Source organism: Heloderma suspectum, chromosome 6, assembly GCF_057233095.1.
Source record: "Heloderma suspectum isolate Gila_16-S chromosome 6, 16-S_ref, whole genome shotgun sequence".
Taxonomy (NCBI): domain Eukaryota; kingdom Metazoa; phylum Chordata; class Lepidosauria; order Squamata; family Helodermatidae; genus Heloderma; species Heloderma suspectum.
In genome coordinates this window covers 77,396,815-77,412,189 of record NC_139463.1, presented here as the reverse complement: position 1 = coordinate 77,412,189, position 15,375 = coordinate 77,396,815, and the positions used below count along the sequence as shown (strand labels likewise).

At 44.6% G+C, this 15,375-nt stretch overlaps 1 long non-coding RNA gene across 1 annotated transcript; it reads left to right on the top strand.

The window, feature by feature from the left end:
- Positions 1–245: 245 nt before the first annotated feature.
- On the top strand, positions 246–13,440 carry LOC146341276 (uncharacterized). The gene is made up of 5 exons (XR_014783867.1): positions 246–570; positions 10,083–10,209; positions 10,318–10,399; positions 10,974–11,051; positions 12,806–13,440. It is a non-coding gene; the product is annotated as an uncharacterized LOC146341276 (long non-coding RNA).
- Positions 13,441–15,375: the final 1,935 nt, after the last annotated feature.

Genomic DNA, 15,375 nt, shown 5'->3' with positions numbered 1-15,375 from the left:
CGAAGAGGAGGAGGGCGAGGAGGAGCAGGGAGCGCGCGCGGGGGCCTCGGCGGCGCCGGCTCATGCTGGGCTCCGTCCGGGGCGGCGGGGCGCGCTGAGCGGCTCCGTCCCTCCCGGGGCCTCTTATCCGCTCCCCGAGGAGGGCGACTCGGCCTCGCGGGCAAGCCCCGCCCCGCCGGGCGGCCCTCGCGTGGGGGAGCGCAGGCCGCCGGGGGTGTCCGGCGCTCGCGAGGGAAGGCGGGGCCGGGGCCCTTGGCCGGGGCCCAGGAGGAGCGGGGCGGAGCGGCCTTAGAGGCGGGCGGCCGGGCGCTTCAGCCGGCCACGTGCATTAGCTCAGTCGCGAACAACACGACTAACATTCCCCCCCCGCTCGTTCCATGCTTTGAAACACCACGTCCCCAACACCTCGCTGGAGTGGCCCGCTCGTGGCCCTGCAGATGCCTCGGCCTACGTCTCCCACGATCCCTCACCACTGGCTATGCTGCCTGTGGTTGATGGGAGTTGTAGGCCAGCTATCTCAAGGCGTCTGAAGTTGCTCGCCACTGCGTTATAGAGCAAGCAACAAGGAAGGTTTGCAATCCCGGACTTTTTGTTCTTTGTGGAAAAAGTGAAGTATTCTGAGCATGTGCAGTTTCACATTCTAACCTCATGTAAACCATAGCATTGCAGAAATAAAACCGAGTTTGCCTTATGCTAAGCACATTAACTTGGGAATAAGCACCCTTTTACGTAGAAAAGGATCATATATATTTTAGGTATATTTTTGAAAAACAACAATGAGCATTTGTAATCATGTACTTGCCCACCCAGCTACCCCCTACTATAAAAGGTTTGTCCTGCCTGATTGCTGCTGCCCGATCACCTCTCACTCTCTGGCTGGTAATTTGCCACCACCCCACCCCCTGCTGCAGGGCTCTGGACCATGGCACCAACCTCCAGTACTAGCAACAGTGAGTCCAAGCCACCCTGGGGCTGGTTTGCTGTTGGCATTGAGCGAAAGCTCAACAGGGACCCACAGTGAGGTTCCTTGTTGTTCAGTCTTTAAGTCATGTCCGACTCTTCGTGACCCCATGGACCATAGCACGCCAGGCCTTCCTGTCCTCCGCTCCCTCCCAGAGAGTGCTCAGGTTCATATTCATTGCATCGGTGATGCTATCTAGCCATCTCATCCTCTGCCATCCCCTTCTCCTTTTGCCTTCAGTCTTTCCCAGCATCAGGGTCTGTTCCAGGGAGTTTTCTCTTCGCATTAGGTGGCCAAAATATTTGAGCTTCAGCTTCAGTATGTGTCCTTCCAATGAGCAGTCAGGGTTGATTTCCTTTAGGATGGACTGATTTGACCTCCTTGCAGTCTGCCTCATTGTAAGAATTGTAGGAATGAGGCAGAATGGCGGCTTCAAAAGAGCCTTGTCTGGAAGCACCCTGAGGCTTTTATCACGCAGTCGTCCTGCCTTGTTCATGGAATTTGATGTGGGGGTTCCAGATAACGGTCATCTTGTAATCCTCCGGTGTTTTCTCATTGCTTCTTCCGTCTTTTTTTGTTCCAGATAAATAAAACCTCTTAACAAGGGACTGACAGAGTAGCTACACAACGTCACCATGCATTGTGCAGCTATTCCATCTTTTCTCCTTAACAGATGTTTTCTGATAAGAAAAGACAGACAATGTGGTGGGCAAACATGTAAGGGTTACAAATGGAAGACAGCCTTGTGTGGATCCCCTGTAAGATCCCAAGAATGAGGCCGGGTAATAGCATGATGAAAGCCTTGTCTGGAAGCACCCTCTGGATGTCCCATCGTGCTTAACATTTTGAGGTGTGCTTGCATTGCCCTATCCATCACCCAGTGAAGGAACAGCTACTGCAACACTTGCTCTCCTCTTCCCTGCCTTTTTTCCTCTATGTCATTTCTGTTAGATTGTAAACCTGTGGCAGGGACTGCCAGATCTTTTCATCTTTGCACACCACTAAGACAGGTTTAAGTGCTTCCTATGAGAATAATAATCATAATACTTCCTCTTTTTTGAAAAACATTCAAAGTGTTGACATAAGAATTAAAGTCAAAACTGCAAAAAAAAAGTTTAGGAAGTAAATTTTCTTAAGTAAAGTCCCAAAAGCAGCACCAGTAAAAACACACCAACTGAAAAGCAGCAGTCATTATATGCTCTAAAAACAGCATATAAGGAAACATTAAAAGCATTCTGAAATGTAAAGAGAATTTGTCAACAGATACCTGGAAGAGAGGAAGACTGGTGGATCTCCACATCTTAGGGCGCTTTGGCGCCTTGTATCTCTGGGTCATACTGTAACCTTGATGGAAGAAATCTGTGCCGCAACTCCTTCCTGAGTTCCTTCCCCAGCCCAATCCTTCCTTCCCGAGCCCAAATCTTGTGGCATCTTAGGCCCTGTTCTTATGTTGTGATGGTGGTACTGGAGCTGTGCAATATGTTTGTCGTACTTCTGTCCTTAAAACAAAATCCGATTCCACTCCATACATAACAGAGACTCTGGAATGTCCAGGGAGCTTGAGGAAACGGTATTGATTGTTTCTGAAGAAACTGCAGGCCCTATGAAAGCCATTTTCTGTGGTATTTGATTTGTACCTGCAGTTCCACGAAAAAGAATTACATCCAAGTCCGTATTGCAGTCAGCAGCCTTCTGTAAAGAGGCTTCTTTGTTTAGAAGCCTCTTTACAAACTGCCCTCCTTGCAACCACGGGCATCCGCTCCTAGGGGCAAGGGGGTGCAACGCCCCCCCCCCGATTTCATTTGTGACATTGTTCTGAGATCAGCAACAGCACCTGTTCATGCTGCACCTGCCCTAGCTCTACATTCAGTTTCCAGCCACACCAGCAAAGCTCAGGACAGGATGGGAGGTCCATAAATTAAATGCAGGCAGGGGGATGCTGCCAAGTTTAACCAGCGCTGCGGGAGCACCTCCTCCATGCAAAAGTAGCTCCGTTACAAGAGCGGCAACAGCACCTCATGTTCTGCCTCTCTCTACTCTCCAGTTTGCGGCAACGTGGGCAGATGAAGCCCAGCCGGGGAGGCCAGTGAATTAACCCAGGGATGGGGGTGGGATTCTATCCAGCTCAGTTGTAAAGCATCCCTTGCTTACTGTGACTGTGGAAATCACTGACTTCCCATCCTGTTCCTGCTGGCAGGGGGCCCTGGCTGAGTACACTTTAATTTAAAGTGAACCAACATGTCATTTTCCATGTGAGGTGTGGAGAAAATACTGGAGCATATCTGAGAAGTGTGTTGTGGTGGCGGGGTGTGTGTGTGTGCTGCTTGACAGGACAAGCCCTGAGAGTCCCAGAATCACAAGGGAAGATTCTCTCCTTATGTACACTGGATTTTTGTCATTTAACACCCACCCACGGACCCCCAAGTATAAAACCCCATGCTAACTCATATCAATGGTTAATTCACCTACTACTGGGGTGTCTTACGCCTTTTTAGGAAAGTAATTGCAGACCCATTAAAAAAACAAAAAACAAATCCAGGAATTTCCTGTAGCTGGGTTTAGTGTCTACTAAAAAACAAAAGGTAGCAGCAAAGATAGGAGTTCATTGTCTCTCTAACTCAGGTCTTATTAATATTTTTTCTGAGTTTATACACATTTTTTAAAATTCCCTATGACGTGTGCAGATAAAGTTCGTCGGTATTTTACCCATGTGACAGGAGGCAGGGCTGTGGCTGAGAAAGTGTGGGTTACACAAGTCCTGCAAAGAAGCCCAGTGTTGTTATTCCTATTGGGGGGGGGGGGTAGAGTAAGGAGGGTATGACAGCTCTGCAGCGCAGTCCAGTGTTGTCAGTATTTTAGAGAATTGTAGATGGGGCTGTGAAAGTGATTGTAGCGGCAGTGCAACTGATTAAGGGTTGGAATGGGTTGTTGCAATGTAGCTATAGCTTTAAGAGAACCTGCCACTTTTAGCTCTTGCAGGATGCCCAAGTGGAACCTCTCCCCATCTCTCTTATGTTAGCTTTAGAGCTGAGATGATGTTCCATGCCGCTGCACAGTGTTTTCTCATCTATTGCAGAAATAAAGAAACCTCTTGTGAAGGTACCTGGATCTATTGCACCGGGCCTGTAGAGCAGAGCTTAGCAGTGGGCTGCAAGCTGAGCAGGACACACACACACAGCAATACTAACTATGCCCTTCAACCCTGTCATGGCCTTTGGCCCAAAGGGCCATAACAGGGGTGAAGGGAGGCATAGAAAGAACTGAAGATTTCAGCTGTGGGTGGACATTGTCTGGACACCCAGTCTACCCACTGAGAAACAACAGAGGAGTAGATCTGGTATACCAATTTCTCTGAGGCTAGATCTACCTCTCTTGGTAGACCTGGTGCCCAGGCCTTATCACTGCTCAACCACGAGATTGACCAGAAATAGTAGACCTTTTCCCTGATGCTATCAGGGCCTTTTCAAACTGTGTGACCATAGACAAAATGTACAGTTCAAGGAAAAATATGCAGTTCCAAAAGTACATTTGTTGTTCAGTCATTAAGTCGTGTCCGACTCTTCGTGACCCCATGGACCGTAGCACGCAAGGCCTTCCTGTCCTCCGCTTTCTCCCAGAGTGTGCTCAGGTTCATATTCATTGCATTGGTGGTGCTATCTAGCCATCTCATCCTCTGCCGTCCCCTTCTCCTTTTGCCTTCAGTCTTTCCATGCCAGGAAGTGATGGGGCCAGATGCCATGATCTTAGTTTTTTTTTAATGTTGACTTTCAAACCAGCTTTTGCACTCTCCACTTTCACCCTCAACAACAGGCTCTTTAGATCTTCTTCACTTTCTGCCATTAGGGTGGTATCGTCTGTGTATCTGAAGTTGCTGATAATTCTCCCAGCAATCTTAATTCCGACCTGTGATTCATCCAACCTGGCGTTTCTCATGATGTACTCTGCATATAAATTAAATGAGCAGGGCGACAATATACAGCCTTGTCGTACTCCTTTCCCAATTATGAACCAATCGGTTGTTCCATGTCTGGTTCTTACTGTTGCTTCTTGGCCCTCGTACAGGTTTCTCAAGAGACAGGTAAGGTGGTCTGGTACTCCCATCTCTTTAAGAATTTGCCAGAGTTTTTTGTGATCCACACAATCAAAGGCTTTAGCATAGTCAATGAAGCAGAAATAGACATTTTCCTGGAACTCTCTTGCTTTCTCCATGATCCAGCAAATGTTGGCATGTTCCTCTGCCTCTTCGAAACCCAGCTTGTACTTCCGGTAGTTCTCGGTTCACATACTGCTGAAGCCTAGCTTGTAGGATTTTGAGCATAACCTTGCTGGCATGTGAAATGAGCACAATTGTGCGGTAGTTTGAACACACTCTGGCGTTGCCCTTCTTTGGAACTGGAATGTAAACTGACCTTTTCCAGTCTTGCGGCCACTGTTGAGTGTTACAAATTTGTTGGCATATTGAGTGCAGCACTTTAACAACATCATCTTTTAGGATTTTAAATAGCTCAGATGGAATACTGTCATCTCCGCTAGCTTTGTTGTTAGTAATGCTTCCTAAGGCCCACTTGACTTCACTCTCTAGGATATCCAGCTCAAGTTCATTGACCGCACTATCATGGCTATCAGGGACATTAAGATCTTTCCTGTATAGTTCTTCTGTGTATTCTTTCCACCTCTTCTTAATCTCATCTGCTTCTTTTAGGGCCCTGCCTTTTTTGTCCTTTATCATGCCCGTCTTTGCACAAAACGTTCCCTTGATAGCTCTGATTTTCTTGAAGAGATCTCTAGTCTTTCAAATTCTGTTGTTTTCCACGATTTCTTTGCACTGTTCATTTAAGAAGGCCTTCTTGTCTCTCCTTGCTATTCTCTGGAACCCTGCATTCAGTTGGATATATCTTCCCCTTTCTCCCTTGCTTTTCGCTTCCCTTCTTTCCTCAGCTACTTGTAAAGCCGCATCAGACAGCCACTTTGCTTTCTTTCATTTCTTTTTCTTTGAGATGGATTGAGTTGCTGCCTCCTGAACAATGTTACCGATCTCCGTCCATAGTTCCTCAGGCACTCTGTCTATCTGGTCTAATCCTCTAAATCTATTCCTCACCTCCACTGTATATTCATAAGGGATATGATTTAGGTCATACCTGAATGGTTTAGTGGTTTTCCCTACCTTCTTCAATTTAAGCTGAATTTTTGCAATAAGAAGCTCATGATCTGAGCCACAGTCAGCTCCAGGTCTTGTTTTGACTGACTGTATAGAGCTTCTCCATCTTTGGCTGCAAAGTACATAATCAATCTGATTTCGATATCAACCATCTGGTGATGTCCATGTGTACAGTCGCCTCTTGTGCTGTTGGAAAAGCGCGTTTGCTATGATCAGCGTGTTCTCTTGGCAAAACTCTATTAGCCTTTGTCCTGCTTCATTTTGTACACCAAGGCCATGCTTGCCTGTTATCCCGGTGATTTCTTGACTTCCTTCTTTAGCATTCCAATCCCCTATGATGAAAAGGACATCTTTTTTTGGTGTTAGTTCTAGAAGGTGTTGTAGGTCTTCATAGAACCGATCAACCTCAGCTTCTTCGGCCTCAGTGGTTGGGGCATAGACTTGAATTACTGTGATGTTGAATGGTTTGCCTTGGATTCGTACTGAGATCATTCTGTGGTTTTTGAGATTGTACCCCAGTACTGCTTTTCCCACCCTTTTATTGACTATGAGTGCTGCTCCATTTCTTCTAAGGGATTCTTGCCCACAGTAGTAGATGTAATGGTCACCTGAATTAAATTTGCCCATGCCTGTCCATTTTAGTTTGCTGATTCCCAAGATGTCGGTGTTCAATCTTGCCATCTCATGTTTGACCACCTCCAGCTTACCTTGATTCATTGACCTTACATTCCAGGTTCCTAAACAATATTGTTCTTTACAGCATCGGATTTTCTTTTCACCACCAGACACATCCACAGCTGAGTATCCTTTTGGCTTTGGCCCAGCCGCTTTACTCTTTCTGGCGCTACTTGGAAATTCCCTCTGCTCTTCCCCAGTAGTATATTGGGCACCTTCCGACCTGAAGGGCTCATCTTCCGGCGTCATATCTTTTAGCCTTGTGATACGTTCCATGGGGTTTTCTTGGCAAGAATACTGGAGTGGGTTGCCATTTCCTTCTCCAGTGGACCACATTTTGTCAGAACTCTCCACCATGACCTGTCTGTCTTGGGTGGCCCTGCACGGCATAGCTTATGGCTTCACTGAGTTACACAAGCCCCTTCGCCACAACAAGGCAGTTGTTTTTCCCCTTTCCATGAAGGGGAAAAAAATGTACATTGCTGTACTTCAAAATTCAAGCCATGGAAAAGTATTGCCAGCTGATGTCAAAAGTGGCTGATAACAATGTGGAAAGTAAAGCGAGTCATCCAGGCTCCTCCAGAACCCTGATACCTGTTTCAGCATCCTCATTTCTCCTTCCATTCCTAAAGACGCTCCCCACAGACTCCACTGCTGTTCTCTACACCTGCCTTCCCCAACATGATGCCCTCAAGAGATGTTGAATCTTCCCATGTGATTCTGGGACTCGGATTGTCCTTTCAAGCACCCCCACCCCCGCCACCATATCGTCGATGCATTCCAGTGTTCTTTCTCCATCCCACCTGGAAAACCACTCATTGGGTCACTTTAACTTAAAATGAACTCAGCCAGGAGCCCATGCAAGGAGGAACAGGATGGGAAGCCAGTGATTTCCACAGCTCCCTCGTAATGGAGCTACGTTGGCAGGGAGGAGCCTGCTGCCTGCTACTACCTCTGCGGTACGAGGTGCTCCTCCACAGAGCCCGATAAACCTGAGGGCATCACTCCCTCCTGCCTTTAATTTACTGAGTGATCTCCCACCCTGTCCTGAGCCTTGCCTGTGTGGCTGGAAACTGAAAGTAGAGAGGGCATGGGCAGCCACTGCTGCCGCTCTCAGAATGATGCCAGACTGGAATTGGGGGGGGGGCAGTTGCACCCCCTTTCCCCTAGCAGCATATGCCTGTGGTTGCTAGGAGGGCGGTTTCTAAAGAGCCTTCTAAACAAAGAAGGTCATTGGCCATTGACTGCAGGATGGATGTCATTCTTGTTCGTAGAACAGCAGCTGCAAACCAAATACCACAGAAAACAGCTTTGTATTGCCTGCAGTTTCTTCAGAAACAATCAGTACCATTTCCGCAAGCTCCTTAGACGTTCCACAGTGAGTCCTCTTGGGAGGGGAGATTACTGGAGCCTTAGGGGCTGGGTTCAGACAACACACTAAGCCATGACGACTTATTTTCTGGGGGAACCCATGATGGGTTTGTGTGTCATCTGTGGGAAGTTTCCGCCACCCACAATGGGTTGATCTGCCCAAACACCCCACTCTGAGAACCCACGCTCTGCAGAATGGGCACAGTGGGCCGTTTGCACAATCTACGAGTCTAGTGGTTAGCAACCCATCATGGCTTAGCGTTACGTGTCAACCCAGCCACAGTGTTTTTGTGATAACATTTTATTTTATTCACAAATACACATGCTGAGAAAAGCAGGCACCCTGGTAGACAGTGGCAATCTTTAACGTAGTATCGTCCCCCAAAGCAAACCACAGAACCTTGAAGCTTTCCCAAGGCTGCTCCTTGCCCGCCAGCAGGAAAAACTCAGACTTGTCTCTCCTTCGCCAGTTACATTCAACATAGCACGTTTTTCCCTACAGCCACAACCCAAGAAGGTACACTGTGCGATAGCGAATGCCTTCCAGCCATGGAAGACTAACAGGTCTCGTTAAATGAGTATTAAGTTAAACTAAGGCTAGACCTGTGGAACCAATTCTTCTGCCTGACTAAAAAGAACTTCAGTGCTTTAATTCAAACACTCCTCCAAAATGTTCCACATCACATTTCTGGTTCTTGGCTGCATTTCCTAGCTATTGGTGGGCCTCCAATATGTATGGATATTTTGTTTGTCATTACTCTTAGGTGAGCTTTATCCACTGGCTTGAATATTATTTCCTCCCTTTAATTTAACCAGTGTCTTTCCATGTATGTTCGTTGTTGCCAGACTCAAATCTTCATGGGATTCTATATTCTCTTTCTCTCTCTCTCTCTCTCTCTCTCTCTCTCACTCACTCTCACTCTCTCTCTCTGGTATATAGCACTGGATTCAGAAACTGCTTTCTACTAGAGGAAGGGCTCCACTCAGAAGGTTTGGCAGCCCAGTTTTTGCGGATTCTCCCCCACACGCACACATGCCACAAATCACCCCATTCAGCGGGGACTCCTGACTTGGCAGCATTTTCAGGGGGCTGGAGGAAATGCCGTGGGAAGGAAAGGGAACGGAAGGCCACTTCCATCAGTGCAGTTGATCCAGCATAAACCTGGTTCCCACACCCCCTCTATATAGCTGGGCAGGATATGGACAATTCATTATTATACAAAAATACGACAAACACACTGCAGCAGCAGCTGCTGCTGCTGCTTCTGCTTTCGTTAAACGTGCGGGGCCTCAATCTGGATTGGGACCACTGTGCTTGGGTGTATGTGTGTGGATTAAACATAACATGGAGTTTTTCTTTCTTTTCTTTCTTGCCCTCGCAAAGGCGTGGAAACAGGTGGGTGGGAAGGTTGAACATACCCTGTCTGCATGTGCTGGTGCCAATCTGGATCGGGGAGGTGTACACTCACACAAAAGTAAAAAAAGGAGATGTTAGAATCAGCTACATGCTGTGCATTAAATACTCAGCCCTGGGTTATAAACAGGGTGACTCCTGACTCAGATAAAGACTAGAAGGAGGATTATAGAGCTATGGCCACTATTCCAAGGGGTGTGTGTGTGCACATCTGTCATGGATAAAAATGTACTCCTAATATGAAACATGCTATATATATATATATACACTTACATATACATATATACATATATATATATATATATATATATATATATATATTTTAAGAGAAAAGACCCTCCATCCCACCCGGTTTTAAATGCAAACCCAGCATCTGTCAGCGGGGGATGAGTGTCTTGCACTCCCTTGGGCAGTTAGGCACACCAACATGTTTGTGAGGGTTTGTGTCCAGGAGAGGGAAGTGCAAATGATATTCAGTGGATCTCTGTCTTTTCCATCCACAGCTGGCCCCGTGACTGGAGAATGACATTGCTGGTGCCCCCAGGTGAACTCTCAGAAGATCCCAGAAAATCACATTGCTAATATACCATTCTTCCATGACGACTCTTATTGCGCCGTTATTGAAGTCATGTAAGCCTTCCCAACCTGGCCAGCACTTTCTAAAAAATCATTTTAATCAGTATTGGCAATGTGAAAACTCTTCGCTTATCCAGCTATTTCCTTTGCCTTACCTAACAGAGCCACCCTGAAGAATGGGAGGAAAGTCTGCCTGGATCCCTTCTCACCGTGGGTCCAGGTGACTGTGAAACAAATTGAGCAGGTATTTACATAAAGTATTGCGAGGAGTTGAGATGGGGGAGATGGAGCGCCTGCTTTGGATGCAAGAGGTCCCAGGTTCAAGCCCTCACGTCTCCAGACAGGGCTGGGGAACACCCCTACTTGAAACCCTGGAGTGCCCCTGTCAGTCAGAGTGGAAAATGCTATGCTAGATTCAGTATTAGTTTGACTTGATATAAAATAGCTTTCTTTTTCTTTTTTTAATGAAAATTTATACACCCCAAAAGTCAGGATTCTTAAGCCAACGATAAACCATCATTTAAACCTGGCTTGTTGGTGCACCGTTAACCATCATCTTGTGTTTGGACATCACGTGAAGCCCTCCCCTTTCTGGCTTGTTCAGGGGCTTGTGCAAAGGAAGAAGCAAAGTAGAAGCGAGCAGGCAGCGTGTACCAGCACACAGCTCATTCCCGTTGTGGTTTATTAATGCAGGATTTCTGGTTTATCATTAAGCGCGATTGTGGTCCATGTCTGTGCTCTTATTCATCCAGGTCTATTGTAATAGGTGTCCGTTAATAGTGATAGGTAATATATAATTGTATTTATTTCATATATAGTCCACAATAGTGGTGTAGTGGTTAGAATCTCACACTATGAAGACCCTGGTTCAAATCCCCACTCAGCCGTGAAGCTCAGTGGGTGACCTTGGGCTATTTATTTTCCTTTGAATATATTTTATTTATTTTATTTTTATAAATGAAATAAACAATACCAAAAATACGAACAACCTCATCAATACTACAATTTCCCAACAATACAATATTTTGATGAGGACACTACAATAACAAAAGGAGAAGGAAAAAGAAAAAAGGAAAAGGAAAAGGGAGGAGGAAAGGAAATGAAGAAAAAAAGAAGATTCTTTCCCCTTCCTTCCCCCTCTCCCTCTCCCTCCCCTTTAAAGAATTAAGTTTAAACTCCAATACCCCCCAGCCTCCGATGCCATTCTATTTTAAAAACTGTATCTATAACCTTAACAATCTTACAGTTTAATAAACAACCTTACATTTCAATATCATATCATCAACTTTATATCAAAGAAACAGGTCTACAGTTCATTCCCAGTAGCCTATATTATTATTATTATTAATAATAATAATAAGTAAAAATATATAGTGTTATATAATAATAAAACTTAAAATATACCAACAGTCAGTAAAATATTTTATACTAGATATATAAGTGCACAATATACCCTCAAACAATAAATTTAAATACAGCATACTATATTTTGAAATAAAAAATATAAAGAAAAGCAAAAAAAAACAAAAGATGAAAGAGAATAAACGAATATACGTATAGTCATTTATCTTCTGACCCAGCCTGGATCATGTAGACTAAACACAAACAGTTAACAAAGCTTGTTTAAAGATTCCAGTTCATGGGGTTGTAACAGAAATCTCACGCGTTTTTACGTTCAGCCATGCCTCCGCCATTTCATGATTTAGAAACTTCTTCATCTGACCTTCAGACACAATACAAAGTGTAGCAGGATATTTTAAGTAATCTTGTAAGTTCATTTGTTTTGCCATATTTTTTGCTTTGATAAATTGCCTTCTTTTATTCGCCACCTCTTTGATGTAATCTGGAAATAACATAACTTTATCTTGTTTCCAGGAAAGGCTTCCACCCTCTCTTGCCAAACGCAGGATATAATTCTTTGTGGAGAATTTTGCAAATTGGACTATGATCGTATAGTCAGTCCCTTTAGCATTTGGCACATGAAATGCCTGCTCAATATCAAGTAAATAATCAGATGGGATAGGGAGTATCTCATGCAAAAGTTTATCCACAAAAATAGGCAATTTTACGTCATTAGACAGATTTTTAATCCCAATGATACGTACAATGGATCTTCTTGTGAAGGCCTCCAGTTGAGAAATTCCGTCAGAGGCATTTTTAAAACAAACTTGTGTCATAGTTTCATTCCCTGCCACTTGGTCTTCTAGCTCGTTAATTTTCATCTCCATTTTTTGCCATGACGCATTAATTAAATCCACAGCTCCTTGCAAGGCGGTGATGGAATTTTGGCTTAAATCCAACCTTTTGGCTTGCTCTGTAAATTGCGAAGATAAAGTCTTTATCAGAGTAAATAATTCCCCTATATCTTCTGTTTTCGAAACTTCTGACACAGGAGGTACGGGCGGAGTTGGTGGTGATGCCAGCCCCTTTCTACTCCTCGGTGTAGTCATGTTTCTCTCAAACATTTATTTATTTTCCAAATGGCTGTGCCAGAGAGCTTACGTTTTTGTTTTTATTGTAGTTCTGCAAACCTGAGGGTTCCCTTGAGCATGCTGATAACCTCCTCATTTTTCAGTTGGCCTTGCTTTCGCTACAGTTCCATCAGCACTCACCACATGAGTTTGCTATTTGAAGTGGCTATGAAAGGCAGGCACTGTCCACACCGAGACCTGCTTAGCTTCAGCAAGGTTACTGAATTGTGTGCCTGCAAACCATACCCGGGGACCTTTGTGAATTGTTTTATCTGTAGAGCAACTATAAATAGATATGCCAAGCATAATGTTTACCCAGCCAGAACCCCTCCTTATAGATATCAAGAGAGTCATAGTTGGCACTAGTCCCTTTGACTACAGGCTGGCAACATGTAGGTCATGAAGTACATCTGTAACTCTAGTTGGGACCATTAAGTGGATGGAACAGAAAGTTCAGATATTGATGAGGTGATATGAGAACCATTTGTGGCTGAATTCTTTGCAGTTTCTCATGTTTTCATTTGCAACCTATATTCTTTTGTCTGGCTCTTGCTGAATCAGCAGTAAGCTGTGAAGGAGGCTTTGAACATATCTCACAACATCCAAATGCCAAAGGACAGAATCCAACAGGAAGTTTTCCTGCAAATTATTCCAGTTTGGAAAAAAGTATTGGTATAACATAGTGTTTTGCCAAAGGCAGAGAGGTTCTTGTTTGGATTCAGAGACCTCCATTGGATACAATGGTCTTCCGGAATTTCCTCTACACAAAGGAGTGCCACACAGTATATATAAAAAATAAAATGTTCTCATCTCAATCTGTGGAGCAAATTTGTTGATTTATTTCTGGAGAATAGATTATATGCTGAATAGTCCAAAATACAAACTGCACTTAGACACTGATAGGCTCTCAACAGGAGGAGATCAACCAGGAAAGAGATCTTGGGGTTCTTCTGGATAGTTCAGTGAAAATGGCAACTCTGCTGTGTCCACTTTTGGAATGTGATGTATGGTTCTGGCCACCTCATTTCAAAAAGGGTATCAAAATGTTGGGGAAAGGTGCAGAGAAGGGTAATCACATGATTGAGGGGTCAGAGCACGTTTCCTACCAGGAAAAGATAACGTGTTTGGTTTGGAAGGTTTTTTTAATTTAGGAACCAACATGTAATAGCTACCACTTTGGATGTGTCAAATTCATTCAAAATTCAAAAGTGGATTGGTCAAATTCATAGAGAACAAGGCTATCAGTGGCTACTAGTCCTGATATGCTACTTCCAGTATCAAAGGCATACTACTTTACACAAGTGGGAACTGAATTTATGGAATTTGTGGCCATTAGGAATGTACAGATTGTGTAAAATCCATTCCGTCTGTGTTTTGGTGATTGTCAGGTGCGTTTCGTTCGATTGTCCATCCATCTATGCAATCAGACCATTTCAGTTTCCAAATTTGTCCAAATTCACATTTGGAAAAAAGGGCAGTTGCGCAAATCTGCTTGTGTTAAAATATACAAATTCCCCCCAAATGTAGATGTTCAGGCTCTAGCCTATCGGGGAAATGTATTTTTGCCCCTATTTTTTTATTTTGTCTATTTCTCTTTTATTAAATTTGCACAAAGTTTGGGAAAGTTAGAGTACTGGTCCACGAGTCCATAGAATACTCCCAAAAGGGGAAAAGCCGGTCCACTGTGGAATGTGCGGGTGGGATTTTTGAAAATCCAAACTCATTTGGTTCCATTGTGAATTTCCAGACATCCCTAGTGGCCATGAAATGTGGTGATGGCCACTACATTCGATGACCTTACAATGGAGATTAGACAAATGCATGTCTATTCATCATTTTAGCTATATGGAACTTTTAGAGGCAGAATCAGTGGGCTATTGAATACTGGTGGCTGGGGAACCACAACACCGGAGGTTTTGCCATCAAAACCTGCTTGAGGGCTTTCTGAAGGCTTCTAGATGGTCATCAGAGAAAGAAGGAGTAGATAGACTTGTGGTCTGATCCAACAGCGTTCTTAGAATCCTAAGTAACACTGCATAGCACGTTTTTAGAAGGGGTGCATATGAAATTTGCAGCTGACACAAAGCTAGGAGGGGGTGGACAATACCATGGAAGACAGGATCAAGATGAAGAAGGATGCTGTACTTGCATCTTGCATTGCAGCACCTGCACTGTGCAGGGGTCAGACTAGATGATCCCCAAGGTCCTAGTCTCATGGTTCCAGGATTTTCATCTGTTTATCTTATTTTGTGTCTGCGTGCAGCCCTGGTAGAGACCACTGCTGTTCTGGCCAAACACATCTAGACACTGCCTTATACTTCTCAGGGAATGCACAGTTGTTAGGAAATGTAGCTTGTTTTAGGACATTGCTGCTTTGCAGGACAAGCATCTCGATTTGTTATATTGATTTCTATCCTGTCTTTCAAGCCAGAATAATCCCCAAGGTGGGCTCACATTAAATAATACAATACAGTAATACTCGGGCTGCTGCTGTTCCCTCTGAAGGAGGGAGAGGGATATTCCCTAAGCCTGTTATGGGGATCATATTGCATTGATTCACTCCCATCCTGCCTCAACTGTGCCCCCTTTCTGCCCACAGTGTGACTTAGAGCTTCTTCACAGCAGGCTTTTATCCTGTGATTGAGATTGCTCTTTCCTGGAAGTTTGTGAGCTCTTTACATGATGCAGTGACCCTGCCGTGACCCTACTGCACTAAATGCCCTTTGTTCCATTTTTAAATGCATTGCAG